This window comes from Leptinotarsa decemlineata, unplaced genomic scaffold (genome assembly GCF_025532065.1).
Source record: "Leptinotarsa decemlineata unplaced genomic scaffold, Ldec_3_MD MMD2_tig00026328_RagTag_RagTag, whole genome shotgun sequence".
Classification (NCBI taxonomy): Eukaryota; Metazoa; Arthropoda; class Insecta; order Coleoptera; family Chrysomelidae; genus Leptinotarsa; species Leptinotarsa decemlineata.
Genome location: NW_027412688.1, coordinates 16420577 through 16443020, shown reverse-complemented (window position 1 = coordinate 16443020; position 22444 = coordinate 16420577). Strand labels below are relative to the sequence as shown.

At 33.6% G+C, this 22444-nt stretch overlaps 1 long non-coding RNA gene across 1 annotated transcript in view; it reads left to right on the top strand.

The window, feature by feature from the left end:
• Positions 1-22444, top strand: part of LOC111513789 (uncharacterized) — a 55290-nt gene that overhangs the window by 11178 nt on the left and 21668 nt on the right. Inside the window, exon 2 of the long non-coding RNA XR_012467192.1 lies at positions 14003-14288. This is a non-coding gene — a long non-coding RNA (uncharacterized lncRNA). The remainder of the gene's footprint in view (positions 1-14002; positions 14289-22444) is intronic.

Genomic DNA, 22444 nt, shown 5'->3' with positions numbered 1-22444 from the left:
ATTGAAATAGCAATAAAGCAATTCAATTTGACAAATACAACTATTGTTGTTGGTGGAGATGTAGATTTACTCGTATTACTCACTGCTTGAACTCCAACTGAAAAAAATATTTTCTTCAAACCAGGAATAGCTCAACATCTGTCGGAAATATATTCATCAAAAAGTTTATCTACTTTTGCAAAGTGTCAAAATCATGTACTATTTTTTCACGCAAAATGTTTGAAAAACAAAATTTAGTTCAATGTGCTGAAGTTTTAAAAAATAGTAATTCAACTCGACAAGATTTCATCACTAATGGCATTCACTTTCTTCTTTCTATGTACGGTGCTTCTAAAAAACCTACCTGCTTAAATAAGTAAAGATATGCATGTTTCGTTAAAAATACCAATAGTAAAATACACGTACAATTACCTTGCCTTCCTCCAACCTCAGTTCCTGCTCATCAACATCTTTTCCGGGTATATTACCAAGTTCAAGTGTGGCTTGGTTATCAGCTAGACCCTACAGACTGGGGTTGGAACTTGTTCAATAATTCATTAGAACCAGTCCAAACTTTACTTCCACCTAATATTGAATCACCAACAGTGGAGGATACGTTTGATTCCAACGAGGCGACATGCGATACATCGCTATTAAAGCAGTTTACATGTACTTATGACGAAGATGAAGAAGAACAAGACAAACAAGAAGAAGAATTTGAAAGATACGACGCGGACGATTGAATTTAATTTTTAACTTAAATTGCATATATCTTTTCAATCCCTGCTAATATCCATTATTTTGCATTAGTTTCAAATTAAACAAGATCACAACTGTTCTTAATGAATGTTAATTGAAACCAAATTTTCTTGAAATTGGAAATTTTCAATCATACACTGAATATCATTCAAATAGACGCTGTGAAGTTACGAAGTTGTTATTTATAGACTATAATTTCTATTTAGAGAATAAATATAAACTTTAATGAACAAGTTACAATCGTTAGAATTACTGAAATTATTATTTTTCTCTTCTGAGTTGGTGGTAACAATAATGTTTGCTTATTAGCATTCAAAAATTGCTTTCTTTGCATTGCTAAAACTTGCAATGATTATTGTTTTTGTTCTGCATTATAAATTCCGATTATATGATTCCATCAATTGAACTCCTCGTTCAGCAGTACCATTTACGACACGTAAATTTTTAGAATCATAGAGTAATTTAATAGAACTGGCCGATACTTGATGAAAATCCATATTAAAGAACTAATTAATACAGTTTATTTGTATGATTTTCACTATAAAGGGTATTACAAAAACCGCGACACGTGTTGTATAGCGAAACACGTGTCGCGGTTTTGTAAAACCCTTTATAGTGAAAATAAAACAATAAACTGTATCAATTAGTTTTTTTTCAAATTATTGAGCATGTATTGTGATTTTGATCAGATTTCCATTGATATGAATGTAATTTTAGAAATTCAGTTGGAAGTTGAAATCGCTCAAATCGTACACATTTTTAGTCATAGAACAATCAATCTTGACTTTTTTGATATTGAAACGTCTTGAACTTGTAGTTTTGCTAGCTTTTTGATTCATTGATTCGATACTTTCAATTTTGATTTCTAAGCTTACATTATCACCGAAAAGTGATAATCAAGTAAGTTCTTCAGACAGATACTAGAGATGCTAAATTTTTCTGACGCTGCTTCTGAAATTTTCTTATTGATTCTTTTATATTCCAAAAAAATTAAAAACAAATATACATCTTGCGGCGGAGCTTGAATTGACAAAGGCGCACAAAACCATACGTAGGTATAACGTAGGTGGGTAGGTTTGAGACGGAAGCTGGGAAAGAACTCAGTTACTTCCCTAGGGTCTGGATCAGGTATGTTGATGACATATTCGCTGTAGTGGATACAAGGATAACCAGAATTGAGAATGTCCTTTCAGCACTGAACAACAAGTGTAAGAGTATAAAATTCACATATGAAGTAGAAAAAGAACGAAAGTTGCCGTTTTTAGATGTATTGGTCCAATGACTCGAATCATTGGCCGCAACACAAAATGGCGGCACTGCAATTTCTGGTACATAGGTTAATAACTTTTCCTTTAAAGAAAGATAAGTACGACAATGAAAAGAGAGTGATTCGGTATGTAGCTGAAGCAAACGGTTTTAACCCAATATAGTTGATAAGATAATTAGAAAATGCAAGTTTAGAGAAGTACTTCGTAAATCTTCGATTTTTCGAAAAGAGGAGAGTAATAACAAGTTTATAGTAATCCCATATGAACACCAACAGATTAAGTAAATATGAGTAAAGTAAATATGAAAGTTATAAAAAAGCATATAAAACTTCTTATAAATTGCAACAGCGTTTTGGTAATACAAAAGATAGAGTAGAAAACACAGAAAGGTCGGGGATTTACGAAATCAGTTGTCAAGATTGCAACAGCAAATACATCGGCCAGAGCCGACGAGCGATTAAAACCCGCTTCAAGGAGCATTGTGCACACATGAAATACGGTAGGATAGAAAAAATCCAGTGTCGCCTAACATGCTCTAGACAAGGACCACAGAATTGGTGAAAACAATCTGAAACTGATTAAGCATGTGCATGACACCAGGCCACTCGATGCATTTGAGAGTCTAGAAATAGCAAAATGTAAGAACAGCATGAATGGCGATAAGGGACCCATCCCGCTTAGCCCGCTTTTTAATCTTCTGTTAGGAAGAGAATAATTACTAAGAACTTACAGGTAGTTAATTACCGAGAAATTCCATATTGGACTTCAGGTATACAACCTCAGGTAACAAATTTTAGTATATAAGGATTAACCAGACTAGACTAGGTATCAATTTTCTTCTCCTGAGGATGCTAACTTTGTTAGCGAAACGCGCGTCGAGTGCAAAAATATCAGTTTGGTGTTACGGAAATTGATCTCGAAAAAGTTATTCATACGTAGGTATGGTAACAATAGTGTTATAAAAATACAGATATGACGGTGTACCTACTTGGCTTTCTACTCTGCATGCTAGGAAAAAATTGTTCCTGAAACAGGAAAATTTTCAAGCAATAAATGGCTTTCAAGAGCCATCGTGCATGGTGTGTCGGTCCAGGATCTTTAAAAGTAGTGTTTTCCGTGGGACGGTTTCACAAATACACTGACGCTAGTTCGAGTAAAAATCTGTTTTTCCGTTAATCAGCTGTCGCTCCCATACGAACGACAACTCTCAGAAACTTGTGCGAGTTAAGGACTAACGAGGTCTTACCTTTTAACGTGTGATTCCTAACACGGTTGCACAATCATCTCAGCTTCAACCAAATAAATTCTCTGGAGAAAAATATCTGGTCGAGGTGGAAATCGAACTCACGGCCTTCCAACTAGATGAAGTTTGAAAATTAAAATATGCGCGAAAATTTGAATTTTAGTTCATTGATATTATGATTTCATAGTAACTATATTTCAAAATTAATCTATACAAAATGCCGTTCCTGAAATCAGTAATTCAATAACTCTATAGAATTTATTGTGAATAGTATTCAATGTAAGATCAAAAGTTCCAATTTAAAGAAAATTTGATGTCACTGATCATCAACATTCACCTTTTCAACTCTACAGCTCAAAAACTGTTGATTGTAGAGTATTTGCCAAAAAAAGTTTTTCCTACAAAAGCTTTATACTAATTTTTTTTCAATCTTTGATGCCGAAAAATCGAGTTGACACTGAAACAAAAATGTTCTTGTGTTATTCAATGGAAAATCGAATTTTTGAATGAACTAAGCCTCTGATTGACTTAAAAAAATTCTAACGAGAATTTTTTTTTGTATACATTTTCAAATTCTCAGGTAGAACCGAGAAAAAGAAATATCGCCTGAAAATTAAACACACTAATGTATATGTATAAGTATATCTATCTGATAGAATTATTTGGATTTACTTCAAAGTAGCCTAAAACGTCAATTTCTGTATCTTCAGATATTACATACCGTTTTACAGTTCTCCTCCTTTCAAAAAATTTTTCATTGTATGTATTTTTCTGGCAAACCAAATGAGATTCTAACTCATCACATTTTTCTTGATGAGAAAATGCCATTTCAAACAGTAGTTGACAGTTAAAATAATTTATGATATTGTCATGATATACTTGAGAATATTTGACAAATAGTATTTAAACAAAGGCAACTTGATTTCTCATAATGATTCTGTTTTATCGAGTCCAACACATTTTTTCCAACCGCATTAATATGACGCTCCAGTATTTTCTGTTCTGTACAAAAACGGCTTCAATATTATAGCAGACATTTGGCTCAAATTAAAAATTGTTTAAACTCTGTTTTTCCGTTAACCAGCTGTCGCACCCCTACGAACGACAACCTTCAGAAGTCGAAACTTGTACGAGCTAAGGATTAACGAGGTCTTACCTTTTAACGTGTGATTCCTAACACGTTGAGATCTGTTTTCTTGTTCATGCAATGTTCTTCATTATTGATGCGGGCATTTCTGAAAATGTTCTTTCAGTTGACTTGGTTTCTCTGTCCATCCATTTCTCTATCTATTTTAAAATCCATTCTGTGATCCTCTGAATTGACGTGTTCACTCAATGCTCAAGAATGAACGTTTCGTCTGCAGTATCTTTTGTGTGAAGTTAAACGACTGATAAGGGGCCTGGAAATCTGTTCTATATATTTTTGGAACAATCCATACATGAAATTTAGTATATTGTGTTTGATTTCTGTTTATTAAAAACGGAGTTTTTATCCTACTATATAATTTAGAATACAATATTCAATTTTGGTCTCAGTTCTTGACTATAGGGTAATGATTTATAAATGAAGGGCTGTACTACATTATTAAGCCCATTTTGGGAGGTTGGAGAAACTGTTCTTTCACAAAAAATTAGTCTATTCACTGAAGATTTCGGATAAGAATTTTGTATTACAATTTTACTTAAATTAGACAAACTTTTGTTTTGTAAACTGGGATGAGTAATTCTTATGATTCTGTTTTTTAATGATTTCATCAAATTGATCTACATTTTATTGTAATGATAAGAATGATACTTGAAAAATCTATTACTAGACATTGGTTTTCTAAACCATTCTGTGATGATGACATTTTTTTCCGATATTATCAGGTTCATGTCAAAAAAAGAAAGACAGTTAATCATTTCTTCTTCGATTGTGAAAAATTTAAAAACATTTGAAATGTCTTCTTAGCATCTAAAGGTATCGCTAAAATTGAGTCATCAACAAAACGCTTGATGAAGGCAATGTGAAAAGATAATTTTAGAATGCATTCATCAAGAAGCTCTTCTTGAACATAATTGGATAAAATGGGTGATATTGTTGATCCCATTGGTATGCCGAATATTTGTTTATAGAATTTATCATTGAATACAAAATAGGTTGAATTATAAATGAAGTCTAGACTTTTCATGAATGTAATTTTGTCTAGGTTACATTGTTCTTTCTTCAATGTTGTTCCAATATTTATTCATACATTGTTTCACTATTTCCAAAGGCAAATTTGTATATATTATAAATAAATTGAGTTTTTTTTCTTATGATTTTATCAAAATTTGGTACTGAAGAGCTGATGAGGCAAAACATTGGATGTCTACCAGTAGACACCTCTTTCATTTACTCCATTGTGTAGGAATCATGTGAATGTTTGGAATACAAACTTAATAGAGAAAAGTGTTTTTTGTTCAATTCAGTGTTCGTATAAAAGTATCTGCATCGAAAGTATTTTTTTAGTGTAACTCAGTGTTTATATGGAAGTAGCTGTTTCGAGAAGGCTTTTTTTTTCAGTTACTCCTTTGCAAGATCTACACATCTTTGCTTACCTATTATTCCTACTGAACATACCCAAGTTGGTGAATCGTGTTTCATCTGAATAAATTATTTCAAATGGAAAACGTACATCTTCTTTGTATTTAGTCAAAAACCAATTGTAATAAGTCAATCTTCGGTTGTGATCGTTATCGTAAAGATGTTTGTGGGATTGGTACTTGAATTCTCCAAACGGACGAATAACTTATATCACACTCAGAAACAATTTGGCGAATTAACGCCGTACAATTCACTTCAACATAGGCCACGTCTACATCTTTTTCTTCACTGATCATGAGGTTATTGGCATTTTCTTCTGGTTCATTTCATTTTTTCCAGTTTTGTAAAATAATGCCGAGTGGGATGGCGACGATTAGGGAACCCCTGAGCATAGATTCGAGCTGCATCAGTTGCATTCCTTTTTGTTTCCCCGTAAATTAGCAACATGTCAATATTCTCGTTTCTAGTATAATTTGGTATATCTAATTACAAACTACACAACAAATGAATTTTTAAAAGTGACAACATATTCATTAGCCTATTTGTTTAGGTAGTCCTAGCAACAGCTTCAATTGTTTGTCACGGATAACTAGAATCATAAGTATACCGAATACGTATTATTTGTTATTAGGTATGATCGTTTATTGCAACTAATCAAAAAAATAGAGAAAATGAAGTGAAAGTGTGTGGCATCAAATTATTCGTAAGAAAATGATCTTTCACAAAAAGTCGACGAGCCACCCCCTTTCCATTTGAAAAAATCAAGTTGACTGGAAAAATTCATATTTGCGACTGTGAAATAATTCTTAAAACGTTACATGTTACTTGATCAAGAACGAAACGATTCACACGATCCATGGCATGGCATGGCAAATCAAAAAATAAAAATTGGAATAAAGACGATTTTATTTGTCAAATATTGACAAGTGAAGTGTTGTTGGATTCAGAATGTCATTCTCGATCGAAATAAGTAAAAATATATTGGATGTCCCATTGATAAATTGGAAGTTGAGTTATTTCCGGTCAAACCTGAAGTAAGGCAAAGCTAGTAAATATGTCAAAAAATGTGAATTTAACTATAATATACAACCCCAAATTTCGTTTTTATATCTCCAATAATAAAAAAGTTATAGGGGTGAGCAACTTTAGAGAATCACCCGGTATAGTTACTTTTTACTGAAATTAATTTTTTCCTTTCTTTCCTTTGGGAAATTCCCACATTTGTTTGTATCAAGATGCAGAAGTTAGGCCAAAACCTTTCTTCCCCAAAAATCAATCTCTCTGATCTAATCTTTCAATTCATATTTCATTCATTTGGAAATTCCAGCCTGTGACAATTGAATTCAAAAATGATTTCCAAGATATGATTTTATATTATCATTATTATATTCATTATATCGTATCATATATATTCATATCATAAGTTGGTCATTTTGACTACTTAATGGAGGAAAATTAAAATATGCTTAGAAAGCAATGTATAGATTATTGTAGATTTCCATAACCATCTCATCCTTTATAAACGTAATAATGAAATACCAGGAAACACGTCTTTCATTTCAACTTACATACATCTCGTTTCAAAAATTGAATAAATGTCATATATCTTTTGCAAAAGATGGTCACTTGTGTGAAAAAATAATGAGTTGTAATCTATGTATTCACGGCATAGGTCATACGTCTTATTGGATTACTATTTGATTAGATGTTGTGGAACATCCTTGAATCAAAGCTATATTTCCACTGCATGAAAATGATTCAGGAGAATGAATAATTGCTGTTGGATTTCCGAAAACACGATAAGAAAATGGGTTATAGCCGTTTATATAATTTTTATACAATATAGGATGGTCACTGTTTTTGACATGCCAAGCTATACAGGGTGTCCCTGAACTTCCTCTTTTCCTCTCGGGAATGTATAGATGGGTCAAAATATCACCAGTACTTCATATAACTTTTTTTCCTAAAATCCTTCGTTACCAAGTAACGGGCCCTCGAAGTTACAAAATGAAAAATGTTATTCTTTGATAACTTTTTAAGTGAATATTCAAAATCATCCAAATTTTGGTAATTGACTAAACAAATGAATTCCTTCGATGAGCTTTCATGCAGGAGTCAGTTGTTTAGCTACAAAGTCAGGAACGGACTACCCCCGATGGTCCACACCCCAAACTTTGAAATGACAGATATTTTTCAATATTTTTCAACAAATTAAGGTTACTTGGACAATTTTATGAATAAAAGTACTCGTGTGGAAAGTCGATCGGAGCAACGAGTCTTGATAAAAAATGTAGTTTCACTCGACGACATCAAACCCGCTCGTCCACCATTATTTGAAATGAATAATTATCAAAGCAGAAATAATAATGATAACGTTAATTCAACAACATTTATCCTGAGATGTCTACCATTATTCGAAAAATATTTGTTTTTAAGGAAAATGGAAATGATAGGTAAAATGTTCATAACGAATTTTTAAATGCAAACACGTTTAACTAACGAAACTCAAGAGCCTCAAGAGCAAACAGAAATGAAAAATCCGCTACAGAAACTGCTCGATATGACCACCTTCTCTCTCTATACATTTTCTTAGTCTGCGAAGACACCCTCTCTGTACTTGAAATAGCATTCCAGGGTCGTTTCGTATGGCTTCACAATGTAATGTTATTCTATTCAACAATGCATCTCTTGTGTGAATAGGTGTAGCGTAAACAAGGCTTTTTAGATGCCCCCACAGAAAGAATCCAATGGATTTAAATCCGGAGACCGCGATGGCCATGAATATGGCCCACCTCTACCAATCCATCTATTGTGGAAAATATGGTTCAGATGGTCACGCACAATCAAACTAAAATGAGGAGGAGCGCCATCATGCATAAACCACATATCTCTTCGGGTTTGCAATGGAACATGTTCCAAAAGTCCATTCAAATCGTTCTGAATGAACTCCAAATAAAGTTCTCCATTCAATCGGTCCTGTAGAACGAATGGTCCTATAAGATGGTTTCCTATGATACCAGCCCAAACATTCACGTTGAATTTCCGTTGGTGTTTGGTTTGCAATATCCCATGTGGATTTTCTTCGGCCCATATATGGCGATTATGAGAGTTGATAACTCCATCTCTACTGAAACCTGCTTCATCAGTGAATAAAACTCGATTGATAAAAGTCATATCCTCTCTTTGCCTATCCATGAACCAATTGGCATATTCCAGTCGTGCTGGAAAATCTTGAGGTGTCATGGCATGTACCTTCTGGATGTGAAATGGGTGGAGCAGTTGTTCCCTAATTATTCTATGAATAGTGGACTTGGATGTATGGAACTGTTCTGATAGATTTCTGATGCTCATTGAAGGATCATCAGCGACGGCTTCCAAAATATTTTCCTCCAATACAACGGTACGTACAGTCCTAGGAGCGCCCTCACCACCTCGTTTTGGCAAAACTGTACCTACAATAATATCGAAATAAAACAACGTGCTCAAATTAATTATCAATTATTACATACCTGTCTCCCTCAAGCTGCGATCGACACGCTCGAATGTTTCTCTTGACGGTACCGTTCGATTGGGAAAATGCTCGGAATACAGACGACGAGCTTCTGCAGCATTACAAAATGCTCGTCCATAAAATACATGCATATCTGCATATTCATTGAATGTAAACTGTTCGGCCATATCAAAAAAATTCAAAATATCCTATAGAATATTGACAATACAATGATAGTCATATGACAACGCACCACTCAACAAAACAAAATCGCATTCCAGTTTCTCATTTTCATCAAAACTTTCTAAAAGGTTTTTTTGTCAACATCTGTGAAAGAAATGGAACATAATTATTCCCTGGATATTTTTCACCTGATCATGTGCAGCCGTTTTTGTAGTTCATTCGTTTGCTTTTTATTAGTATAGTAAATATTTTTTCCGATGTGCGTTTTTTTAGCTAAATTTAGATTCGTGTTGAAGAATTTCTCCCATAAAATTATAATTATCAGTGAAACTCCTCAACAGTTTAGGTGTGAAGAAGAATTTGAAACATTCGAATGTTGAGTTTCATGAGATTCAGATAACTGATCAACACGAAACGTGATTATTCCACACGTATTATGTACATACAAAATATGGAATGAATTCGATATTCATAGTAGAGTAGCTTGTTAGTTTAAAAAAACCACGAATCTACAGAACTTGATATTTCTTTTGAAAAAATATCTGCTATCACAATTGTGACTTAAACTTCCATATAGGTACTGTACTTTTTGTTTACGACTTCATTTTAGCATACTTTGTATTATTCCTGTTATAAATGTTGTTGAATTAACGTTATCATTATTATTTCTGCTTTGATAATTATTCATTTCAAATAATGGTGGACGAGCGGGTTTGATGTCGTCGAGTAGAACTACATTTTTATCAAGACTCGTTGCTCCGATCGACTTTCCACACGAGTACTTTTATTCATAAAATTGTCCAAGTAACCTTATTTTGTTGAAAAATATTGAAAAATATCTGTCATTTCAAAGTTTTGGGGTGTGGACCATCGGGGTAGTCCGTTCCTGACTTTGTAGCAAAACAACTGACTCCTGCATGAAAGCTCATCGACGGAATTCATTTGTTTAGTCAATTACCAAAATTTGGATGATTTTGAATATTCACTTGAAAAGTTATCAAAGAAAAACATTTTTCATTTTGTAACTTCGAGGGCCCGTAACTTGGTTACGAAGACTTTTAGGAAAAAAAGTTATATGAAGTACTGGTGATATTTTGACCCCATCTATACATTCCCGTGAGGAAAAGAGGAAGTCCAGGGACACCCTGTATATTTGAGTACTTCTCTCAATGGTATTGGTGAATTGACCGCTGAGGATATCACTGCCGATACGAAAATCGCAAATTTTATGAAGACGATCATAATGTATTAGAAAAATGAACTAATTGAAGATTGGATAAACAAAAACTCAACCAATCAATTTTCCAACCCAATTGCAAACACATTCGACCAAAATAAATATAGCAATCTATCTATTTTTTCAAATATTTTGGTCTACAAACATACCTTTTTTTTACTATATTACCATTTTTTCGAGGCTGAAAGTTGGTGTTATCTGAATGTTGGATTGTTTCCGTGGGACTAAATAGTTTCCCCAAATTATGAAATAATTTTTGCTATTCAAAACTTCGTCATTTTCTGTAACACCTACACATGTATAACTCTGGATATATCATCTGCATGTTTCTCGATGTATTGAAATGGAGGACCTGAAGTCTTTTCACCATAACGTTAGATGTTTACATAATTTTCACTTTCGATATCTGAAAAAAAAACACGATATTTCGTTCACCTAAACCATTACTTATGTAGTATTACAAATGACAAGCTAGTTGAGTTATCAAAAAATAAATAAATGAATGGTCATTCATTAGAATGTTTGAATTTTTAAGTTTATTATTTTCCATTGATCACCATTATTGAACTTGGGCTTGATCCCATTATCAATTATAGAAGTTTCATACTTGATAATGTGATTTAAGTTTTTTGTTCAATAAAATTGTTATTTTCGGTTAATCTTTTCGATTTTTTTCAGGGTTATCAAATCAATTTATATTATATTAGACAATGGAAGTCCGAACTGATGAAATACAATTGAAGAGCGTGTTTACTGTTCAAATCAGTGAAGATTTGCATTCTATTTTATCGCCGCATCGTCCAAAGCCCACTTGATCAAAGTGTACGTTTCAAATTCTATATGAAAAAACCTAAAAGCTCTGTATTTTAGAGATGACTCTAGCAAAATTTAAAGTGTGCTCCATTTTTGAAAAGGTGATTTCAAGCTCTATTGAAACATGCAGGAATATACAGGGTGTCTCATTAAAAAATAGTTTTCCATCAATAGCTATTGATATCTCATTTAGAAAAATAAGTTTTTTCACTCCATTGAATTCTACGTAGAAAAGTGCTTTGGAAATGTTTCCATAGAAACAAGAAAATTTCGACAGAAAAAATGTTACAGCAATTTTTCTACAAACATGCTGTAACTCAGAAATGATGATGTATATCAATATGTGGTTTCCACCATTGAGTTTGTGATAAAATTTAACTGTTTTATTTTCTTAGATGAAATGATAATCATTTTTTGTATAGGTACTTATCTAATTGTATGTGTTCATCAAGTAACAGATATAGTTGAAATTTAATTATTCAAAAATATTGTATTTATAAAATGATTTAAATTGGTAGTATCTGTCAGTAGAGCAGTAAATAAAAAAACATGTCCACCCAAAATATGAAATATGACGAAATGAATTCGATTACATTTGGGAAAAAATTGAATCATTGATGAGGAAATTAATATGGATGGTTAAAAAAATAAAATTTCATGCGTCACTTGATTTTCTGATGAACTGTTAGGAGCCTTTGGTGCAGTGATGAATATGACTACAACAAAGGTGAAGACGATCACTTGGTGATCGAAACACGTGTCAAAGTGTTAAAATGACTGTTTGGTGTTGGAAATAACTCCAGTAATATTCGTCATTTGATTACCAAAATCTAAAATATATATACATATAGGTAATATATATAATTATGAGAAAAACAGGATTACGTTTTTGAATAGTCGAATTTATCGAAAGTAATAATTGGCTTATGAAGCTCTGAACAGGTAATTGGAAATTAAGATAACCATCTCAGTTATCATAAAACTAATAATGACACACCAGAAAACTGGTGTATCAATTCTGATTTCATATAGGTATTGTGTTTCAATATGTGAACAAATCATTACTACAGTTGGTTAGTGTTGTGAAAAAATAATGAGCTCTAATCATGAATTCAAGGCATAGATTATGTGTCTAGTGCTCGATTAGAATATTATTGAATAATGTAGAACAGCCCCCAATTGGATATAAAATAGACCATTTGATGTGATTAACGAGAATCGGTATTTGCGTTTGAGAGAAAGGGTGTCTCCTTTGAGAACGATGACTAAAGCCATTAATTATATGACGTTTTCCACCGTTTCCATATTCATACTCAAGTTATTGTGCTTTTGGAAACCTGATAACAAAAATGGGCTACAGTCATTTATACAATTTTTATACAATATTGGCAGTGATTTCATGGATACCGTTTCTGATATTCCAAGCCATATATTTAAGTACTTCTCACAATGGTATAGGCAGTGGCGCAGGAAGGGTGGGTGGCGGGGAAGGGCCGCACCGGGTGTCACCTTTTTTGCGGTGACACCAACTTTAAAAACAATAAACAAACATTGAAAAAATCGCTAGCACAGCTGTCTTTTTTGGGGATTCTTCCACAAGCACTAGCTCAGCACAATGTATATATTTCGGGGTTTCCCCCAAAAGCGGACGACGCTATCGTCCCATAGTCGCGATCCTTGATATCTTAGTTGCATCGTTTCTCATTTTTTAAAGTGAATTGGTTGGCAGGAATCGTTTAATGTGTAGTGATAAAAAAAATCTGAAACTTAAAACACTTTTATTTGATATACGACCATTTTGTCGACTTGAAAAGTCAATGTTAAGTGTTGGTTAATGTCGGTGCGACTGGAAGATTCCACCAAATTTGAAAGAATTTTTGCATTCCAAAACTTCGTCATTTGTTGATTCAAATTGGTTTTCAATGCGACTACTTGGTCGTAACATGATGAATCGAGTGTCGATATGATTCACAAGGATTTTCAAATATTCTCACGTGTAATGACTTCCAATTTTATAGTATGTATCGAGCATAACACACAGACGAAAAGCGGAAGTACTTACGCTTTTATCTGTCTGTAATGCTTCGAACAAGTAAATGCTACGACCAAGTAGTCGCATTGCAAGCCAATTTGAAACAACAAACCTGCAGATAATATTTTCAGAATTATATATGTGAAAGTTTTAGAAAAAATGACGAAGTTTTGGAATGCAAAAAAGTTTTTCATAATTTGGGGAAATCTTCCAATCGCAAGTAAACCAACCAACACTCAGCATTGACTTTTCACGTCGAAAACATACTTTTTTTTATTTGAATGTGTTGTTATAATGCTCCTTGAACTTGGTTTGGAACATATTGGTTGATTGAATTTCTTCATCCAAGCTTTATTCAGTGCCATTTTCTTGTACTTTATGATTGTTGTTAAGACTCTGTCCTAACGGTATCTATTTATTTATTTTTGCAAGTTTGGGCAGGCCACACACTATCAAACCCGCCTATGAGCCCTTCGCAACAGCGTGGAGTGGGGTGTGCTAGTAAAGAGCGAGCGCCAGTACGAGAGAGTTCCAAGGCAAAAACAACATCGATGCATACCAAAAAATAATTTTGTTTTTATGGCTGTTTAAATATTGTATTTTGTGCGATTCATTTTAGTCACATTTAGTAGAATAAACACGTTACAAGTAATTGTGTTTAAAATCCAGGGAAACAACCCAAACATGGTAGCATGGTAGAAAATACATCGCAAAAATCGTAAGTACCTCGATTTTCTAACAATTACATACATTTCCTTACCTGACTTTTTGTGTTTTTGCTGTGTTGAGCTTGTTATGAGCGCAATTAAGAGAAATTACGATTATTCAACAATATTATTAGGGCATTTTAAATAAAAATAATTAGATACAACAGCTATTTATAGTTTTTTGAGGTAAAACCACAGTATTTTGTATACAGTAATTTCATAAAGGCTGATTTGTGGTTTGAATTTTCCTACGCGCAGACCCACGCGTCGATGTCTTAGGTCTGCGCAAACGACGAGTTTAAGACAGGCATGCAATCAAAGCGTTTAAACACTGCTCAACATAACAAATATTCATATAAACTGCTCAAAAAAATACAGTCGATGAAAACCATGTTGGGCACCTAAGAAAATTGTACAAATGATAATTTTGCATTTGTGTAATATTCAAGTAACATAGATCATTTCGACAATGATGAACTATGTTTCAAGTAGATTTTAAATATTCATGGGATCGGATGTGACAAAATATACTTTAATTTCAACAAGAAAAAAGACAAGATGAAGAACGAGTTTTGTTATTCATGAACCATGGTACTGTGCAAGAGCTCTCTAGGAGGAATAACGAGTCCCTGTGTGTATACAACCGTGATAGCATGGTCTGCACTGATGAGGAACACTTCAAAACGGTTCGCAGTTGGTTCCTTGTTCGAATCAGGCGAAGTCCCACTATTTGTCCTAGAGAGCTCTTGCAAAGTTGTTTCTTCAAAGTGAGAATCTTTGCAATTATGTCTGAGGCGACTTGGATTCCGAAAGGTTAGCAGTCGTAAGGTATTTTTGATAGTCAAATTTACATTATATAAGAAGTTGCTGACTAATAGGACATGTTTCATTTAGAATAACTGTTTTTAATCTACGCAGCAACTTTTCGGGGTTGATTAGACATCTAGACTTATATAGATTCAAATATCAACATTTGTCAATATATGTCGAGTTATTAGCTAAAGAAGTAGTTGTTTTCTGTCGGAAAACATATATAATGGTATAGTCAAAATGCATTTGGACTTGTCAGTGATTTTATTATCAATTTTTACTTGGATAAAAGCTGGAAGCAGCAAAACAACCTATTATCTTACAGTGTAAATAATTCATAACTTCCGACTCCGAAAACTCTCACATACATTTATAGTTAGTACATACATACAAAAAAATTATTTTTGTATGATTGAACACTACATACTTAATTACTTTTTTACTTCTTCAAGTCCTGAATAGTAACTACATAATTCAGAAAGAATAGGCTCTACAGATTCCCTAATCTTGAGTGATGAATTCGATTAGGAATATTTTTAATAATTGGTCCTTAATATAATCGAATCGGCAAACTCGTCCGCCATGTTGAATTCTCCAATCAATAAATGAATATGCTATATTTGGCCCCAAAAATCACTACAAAGAAATTTCGCATGGATTCGTACCATGGTTCATGAATAACAAAACACGTTCTTTATCTTGTCTTTTTTCTTGTTGAAATGAAAATATATTTTGTCACATTCGAATATGAACATCTGCCGATTCCATGAATTTTTAAAATCTACTTGAAACTCAGTTCATCATTGCCCAAATGATCTGGGTTACTTCAATATTACACAAATGCAAAATTATCATTTGTACAATTTTCTCAGGTGCCCAACATGGTTTTCATAGACTGTTTTTTTTTAGCAGTTTATATGAATAGTTGTTATGTTGAGCAGTGTATACACGCTTTGGTTGAGATTGTAGTAGGGAGAAATGTCATTAGTGTCAAATACGTCATCATTATAAAAAATTAAACTTCTGGACACCGACATCAAAGGGACCGACGCTGAGTGAAACTACTGTATACAGAAATACTGTGGTAAAACCATATAGGGGTAACACATTTCAGGTTTCAATACGAATACATAAATATTTGATTATAAATAATTATTCATCTCTAGTTTACCAATGTCGTTATCAAATGTAAAGGGTGATGGGGAACAATTGTAAAATGAATTGAATAGATTACAGAAAAAAAGGGCTACGGTCAAAGGGCAATTATCTAGGTTTGAAACATTTATAAATAAGTACACCAAAGAACAGAGTGCGCAATTACCGGACAGAATAGATAAGTGTCGTGAATTGTGGAGGGAATTTAATGACATTCATTGTGAAATAGAAATCATTTTAGATGACTCCGAGAACGCTGAAAATGAACGTTCAGATTTCGAGGAAAAATATTTCAGGTTAATAGCATGAGCGGAGGTTAAATTACGAGAATTAAATATTGATGAAAATGTCTCAGCCGGTGAAACGTCGCAAAATGTAACCTTTCCTCAATACCCGCGCATAGATAGAAACGTCAAGTTGCCTACAATAGATATTCCGAGTTTTCAGGGGTCTTATACAGGGTGGCTCGAATTTCACGATACATTCAATGTTTTGATACATAATAACGAAAACCTAACAAATGTTCAGCGTTTCCATTATTTAAAGAATTCATTAAAAGGCGAAGCCGCAGGTGTTATACGTTCACTGGAAGTTTCAGACAGAAAGCATGGGCCTATTAAAATCCAGGTATGAAAACAAAAGATTAATTGCAATGAGTCACATCGATTCACTATACAATTTTCCAAATTTATGTAAAGAAGGTGGAGGTCAATTAAGGAACTTTCTGGATAATGCTCGAAGGATCTTCGAGCATTAAAATCATTGGAAGAGGATGTTGAAAAATGGGATATTCTGTTAATATATATTTCAGAGCAAAAACTGGACCCAATTACAAGGAAAAAATGGCACAAGGAAGGAAAGCACGACAAATTCTCCACAATTGCGGATTTTCAAAATTTTATGGAAAGAAAATGTCAGATGCTCGAGGTGTTGGAGGCAAACAAGCAAGGTTCTAAGGGTACATTCACTGATCACAAGGTAAAAGTAGGTAATAGCAGATCATTTGTAACCGTGGAGGAAAAATGTCAATTTTGCGAAGGAATATACTTGTAGAAAATTTATTAATTTGCAATTAGGCGCAAAACGGGAAGAAGTCAAAAGAACAAAATCATGTTGGAATTGTCTACAGCTGGGACACGGGGTTCCAGACTGTAAATTAGGGGGTTGCAAATCATGTGGGAGGAAACATTATTCTCTCCTCCATGATTCACCGTTTCGCACAAATGCAAGGACACAAGCTACAGCAAATAACGAAAACCATTCTCATCAGACACAAGATGGTTCAAGGGCACGATTAGGCAATCAGTTAACTCACACTAGCGTTTCAAATCAATCGCGATATCAAGTGTATCCAACGCATTCATCATCAAATGATGATTTAGGATGGAAATAAATCAAGGTAACACAACTCAAGAAGAGCAAGGAAATATTGGGGCATTTCAGCATAGGGGCAAATGCAAATCAAGGACATCTGGTTAATGGTACTAATGATTATCTCTTCATGGGCAATAATTTAAGACAAGATTCGGAAACGGTTGTTTTGCTTTCCACAGCAATTGTTTATATCACGGGTAAAGATGGGATTCTACATGAAGGTAGGGTACTTTTAGATTCAGGATCGCAATCCAACTTTATGTCACGGGAGTTCTTGGAGAAACTAGGGTTAACACCAAAACATAGTGATATTTCGGTTAAAGGTATAGGTCAGGGTTCTACTAAAATCACACACTCAGTAGATGCTATGGTCAACTCAAGAGTTAATAACTACTCATTCAAGGCTTCATTTTTGGTAATAAATGATATTGTTAGTAATCTTCCAGTAGTTGATATCAATTTAAAACTAATTCAAATTCCGGAAAGATTAACTCTCGCAGACGAACATTTTGGTATATCTACCAGGGTAGACATGATATTAGGTTCGTCAGTCTTTTGGCAACTTCTATGCGTGGGACAAATGCGTATAGAAAACACTAACTTGACGGTTCAAAAAACGAAATTAGGATGGGTGGTAGCAGGAGCTATATCTTCATACCAAAACATGTCATATTTTTCAAAAAATCGAAGCACATACTTGCAACTTTTCTGTCAATAGATCTATACACAAACAAATAGAAAAATTCTGGTAGTTGGCGAAATTCGGGATGAACGCAAATCAACCAAAGAGGAACAGGAATGTCAAAGGATTTTCAAGGAAACAACCGTAAAAAATGAAGAAGGACGTTTTACGGTAAATTTGTTGCTACGTGACAACATAAAGCAGCTAGGAAACTCGTCATTGATGACAGAAAAACGATTGAATCACCTCGAAAGAAGGTTAGGAAAGGACGAAGATTTGCGAGGGTCGTATCATGCATTTATTCGGGAATATTTAGATTTGGGGCATATGTCAAAAATAACTTCAGAAGAAGCACCTACCACACAGGGAGGGTACATTTACTACTTACCACATCACGGGGTATTCAAACAAAATTCTAGTACTACAAAATTAAGGGTAGTTTTCGATGGTTCAGCGTCCACAGATGTCTCGTTGAACGACACATTAATGGTTGGGCCTAAACTACAAGACAATTTGTTTGATATTCTGCTAAGGTTTCGAAAGCATTCCGTCGTAATTAGTGCCGATATTGCCAAGATGTATAGACAAGTGCAAGTGAAGCAAGAACATAGAAATCTACAAAGGATTTTATGGCGATTCAATAGGGAGGAACCAATTCAGACATACGTTCTTAATACGGTCACATATGGAACAGCTTGCGCATCATTCCTATCTATTAGATGTCTTCATCAAACAGCTCTTAACAATTTAGACAAGTATCCAGAAGCAAACAAAACAATATTAAAAGTTTTTTACGTCGATGATTTATTGACAGGTGGTGATACAATTGAAAACGTTCGAAATTTAAAGATTGAAATCACAGATATCGTAAAGGGGGGCGGATTCTCATTGAGAAAATGGGTATCTAATCGAAAGAAAATTTTAAATGACGAGAGGGATTCCAGTGTAGATATTGAACACTATTTTTCGATACGGACGTCACAAACACATTAGAAGTTTTATGGAACTCAATCGAGGACACATTACGGTATAGCATCAATATTGATAAATCACAAAAATCCAGGAAAACAACCCAAACAATTGTCCATATGGAATTTGCAATATATGTAATCGCAGTAAAAACCACAAGATTCAATTCACCATGTCATTGAGGAAAGTTCTCAAATATATGGCTTAAGATATCAGAAACAGTATTCATGAAATCACTGCCAATATTTTATAAAAATTGTATAAATGGCTGTCGCCCATTTTTTATCAGGTTTACAAAAACCCAACACTCCGAGTATGAAAATGGAATTGGTGAAAAACGTCATATAATTAATGGCTTCAGTCATTGTTCTCAAAGGAGAGCCCCTTTCTCTCAATCGCAAATACCGAATCCCGTGAATAATATTATAATCGAACACTAGACACATAACCTATGCCTTGATTATTTTTTACAACACTGTCGCATTTGTTCACTAATTGAAACACGATATATGGAATTTGAATTGCCAGTTTTCTGGCATACCATTATTATTTTCAAAATAAATGAGATGGTTATTTGAGTTCCCAATAACCTGTTCAAAGCTTCCTGAACAAACTATTACTTTTGATACATTTGAATATTAAGTTCCTCATTACGTCATATCTCACATTTTGGGTAGAATTGTTTTTTTTTATTTACCGTTCTACTGACACTTACTACCAATTCAAATCATTTCGAGAATACAATATTTTTGAACAATTGAATTCCAACTGCAACTGTTACTTAATGAGCACATACAATTAGGTGAGTATACACAATAGTTCATAATTTCATCTGAGAAAATAGAACAGTGCAGTGATGTAGAAAAATTGAGATTGATAATATCAAAGTTCTATTATGTCTGTCTGGGTATTTTGAAAGATTTACATCAAAATTTTAATCCACTCAGTCATAAATCCCTTTTTTTCTGAAAATATATTTAAATTGAACTTCTGCATTATTCTTTCTAACTTCTCCCAAATTATTGACAAGTAAGTTGAATTTTCTGGGACTGAAAAAGTGTGTGGGTGGGTATATTTGTGTTGAAGTACTATATATAATTGATATTTCAAGTTAAACATTCGATGTATCTCTAGCTAACAAGCAATTTCAACCACCTTGTTATATATTTGGTTCAGGTTATACGATGTTCTTCGTATCGATGCCATTTGAAGCCATCAATAACAATCAGATTTTCATATACATCAAAATTGTTTTGGTCACAATAATTCTAGTATTTGAGAAGATCGCTTGGTACTTTGATGACTCATTTATGATCAAGCAACCAATTTATACATTTGACTATATTTTTTAAAAAATACTGATATTATTCCCAGCCGTATTGGTTGCCGAATGAATTTTCATTTCTCAAGTTGTTCACGAATGAAGACTAAATTCCTTTACATCTTTGAAGTCGGTCGGGGCCTTCCTACTATTAACTGTCGCAATTTTGGTTTATGTGAGTTAGTTCAAGCGGTCATTGAGAGTTCAACCGAATTGTAGTAATTCTAAATCCACAATTATGTATGGATTTATTTATTCAAAATAATCATTTCTGTACAAATTGAATGAAGATAATAATTGGAATATCCAAACATAATTTGTTTTCAGAAAGACGTGAGTCTCTCATTGAATACGGGGCGATGTGTTGGATAGGTCACTACATTATTTATCCTTCAGTGGAAAAGTATTTTTTTCATATATGGCGTTGTATAGAATTTCAGATTCAGACGTTTGTTTAATGTTTAAATTTCATTAGCAAAACTTTTCTATAAATGCTGTTTTGAGTCTTTCAATCGATATATTTTTTATATAAGGAATGTTTATTTTCCGCTTATGCGGCTTTGTGTCTAGTCACGACCCAGGCACACTGCCTTTTGGTTAGGATCTTTTCTGCACGTATGTAACTCACTATCCAGCATGGTATTAGCCCGGGAATAGTTGTTATCTGGCAGGCATTAACCAGAATCTACTGTCTGGGTACGTTGGGAGAGATAAATGTTCACCCCAGGAATGTTCTCTTGAGACAAGTCTAATACCAAATAATATAATTGAAGAGTCAGCTGACCAACTATCGAAAAAATAACATCTTAGTGCAGTTTTTATTGTTCTATGAAATATCCCGATCATTTTATTTGAGGTAGGATGATGGTAAGGAGTAGTTTGATGGTGCTGAAATTACATATTTTTCAAAAATTCTTCAAATGAGAAATGCCTAGAAGTGATTCTAGAAGGTATTACAAATTTTGTGATCTAACTATTATTGAACACTGCTGTTACTGAATATCTTTTTTCACATGTGAGACAGTGAAAGAGACCATTTGATGGAGGCAACGGTTCTATTATATCAAGATTTATATGATCGAATCTGAATTCTAGAATACCCTAATTTTCAATATGAACGACAACATGTCCATCAATCTCAGATTATTGACGAAAAATGCAGTTTGGTATTCACATATTTCACGATTTTTGGCCAAATCAAGTTGATTGTTGCTTTGATGCCCGGATGGAATAAACCATGAACCTTTCAACTTCATCTCAGTTAGCTATGATATTGAGTTCCTTCTATAGGCCTAGTATTATTTTTGAACTGCAAAATCGAATGCAACAAAATATGTATTTCGATATCTTCCCTACAAAATAGTAAATATGTATAGTTTTCTAACTCAATAATAATAATAATAAATGAATTTATTGACAGCTGAAATGACATGATACAATATGGAGTTGAATAAAACCGATCTTAAAGTTTCAAATCGAGCAACTGGTGCAAACGTATCATCTAAATCAATACCAGCCTCTTGAGAAAAACCTTTGCAACCAACCTTGTTTTAAATCTAATATCTCCTTCTGGATTTTCTTTAACTGTGAATCCCCAACGATTTTAAATGATTTTTCTTTCAATAGGCTTTTCCAGGTATCATTTTCTACTAGCGACTGCATTTCTTCGGTCATTGCTTTTCACCACATCTCAGATTCATTAGATGAGAAAGCCTCGTCAACAGTATTGGGTTCTTCTACAGCAAACACAGTAAAAGCATCGTATCTTTCAGGCTTTTGCAATTTATATCTATCTCGGAGAACAGGACGATCAACTGGCAGACTAATGCTTATTTCTGATCCTATTTTACTCGAAA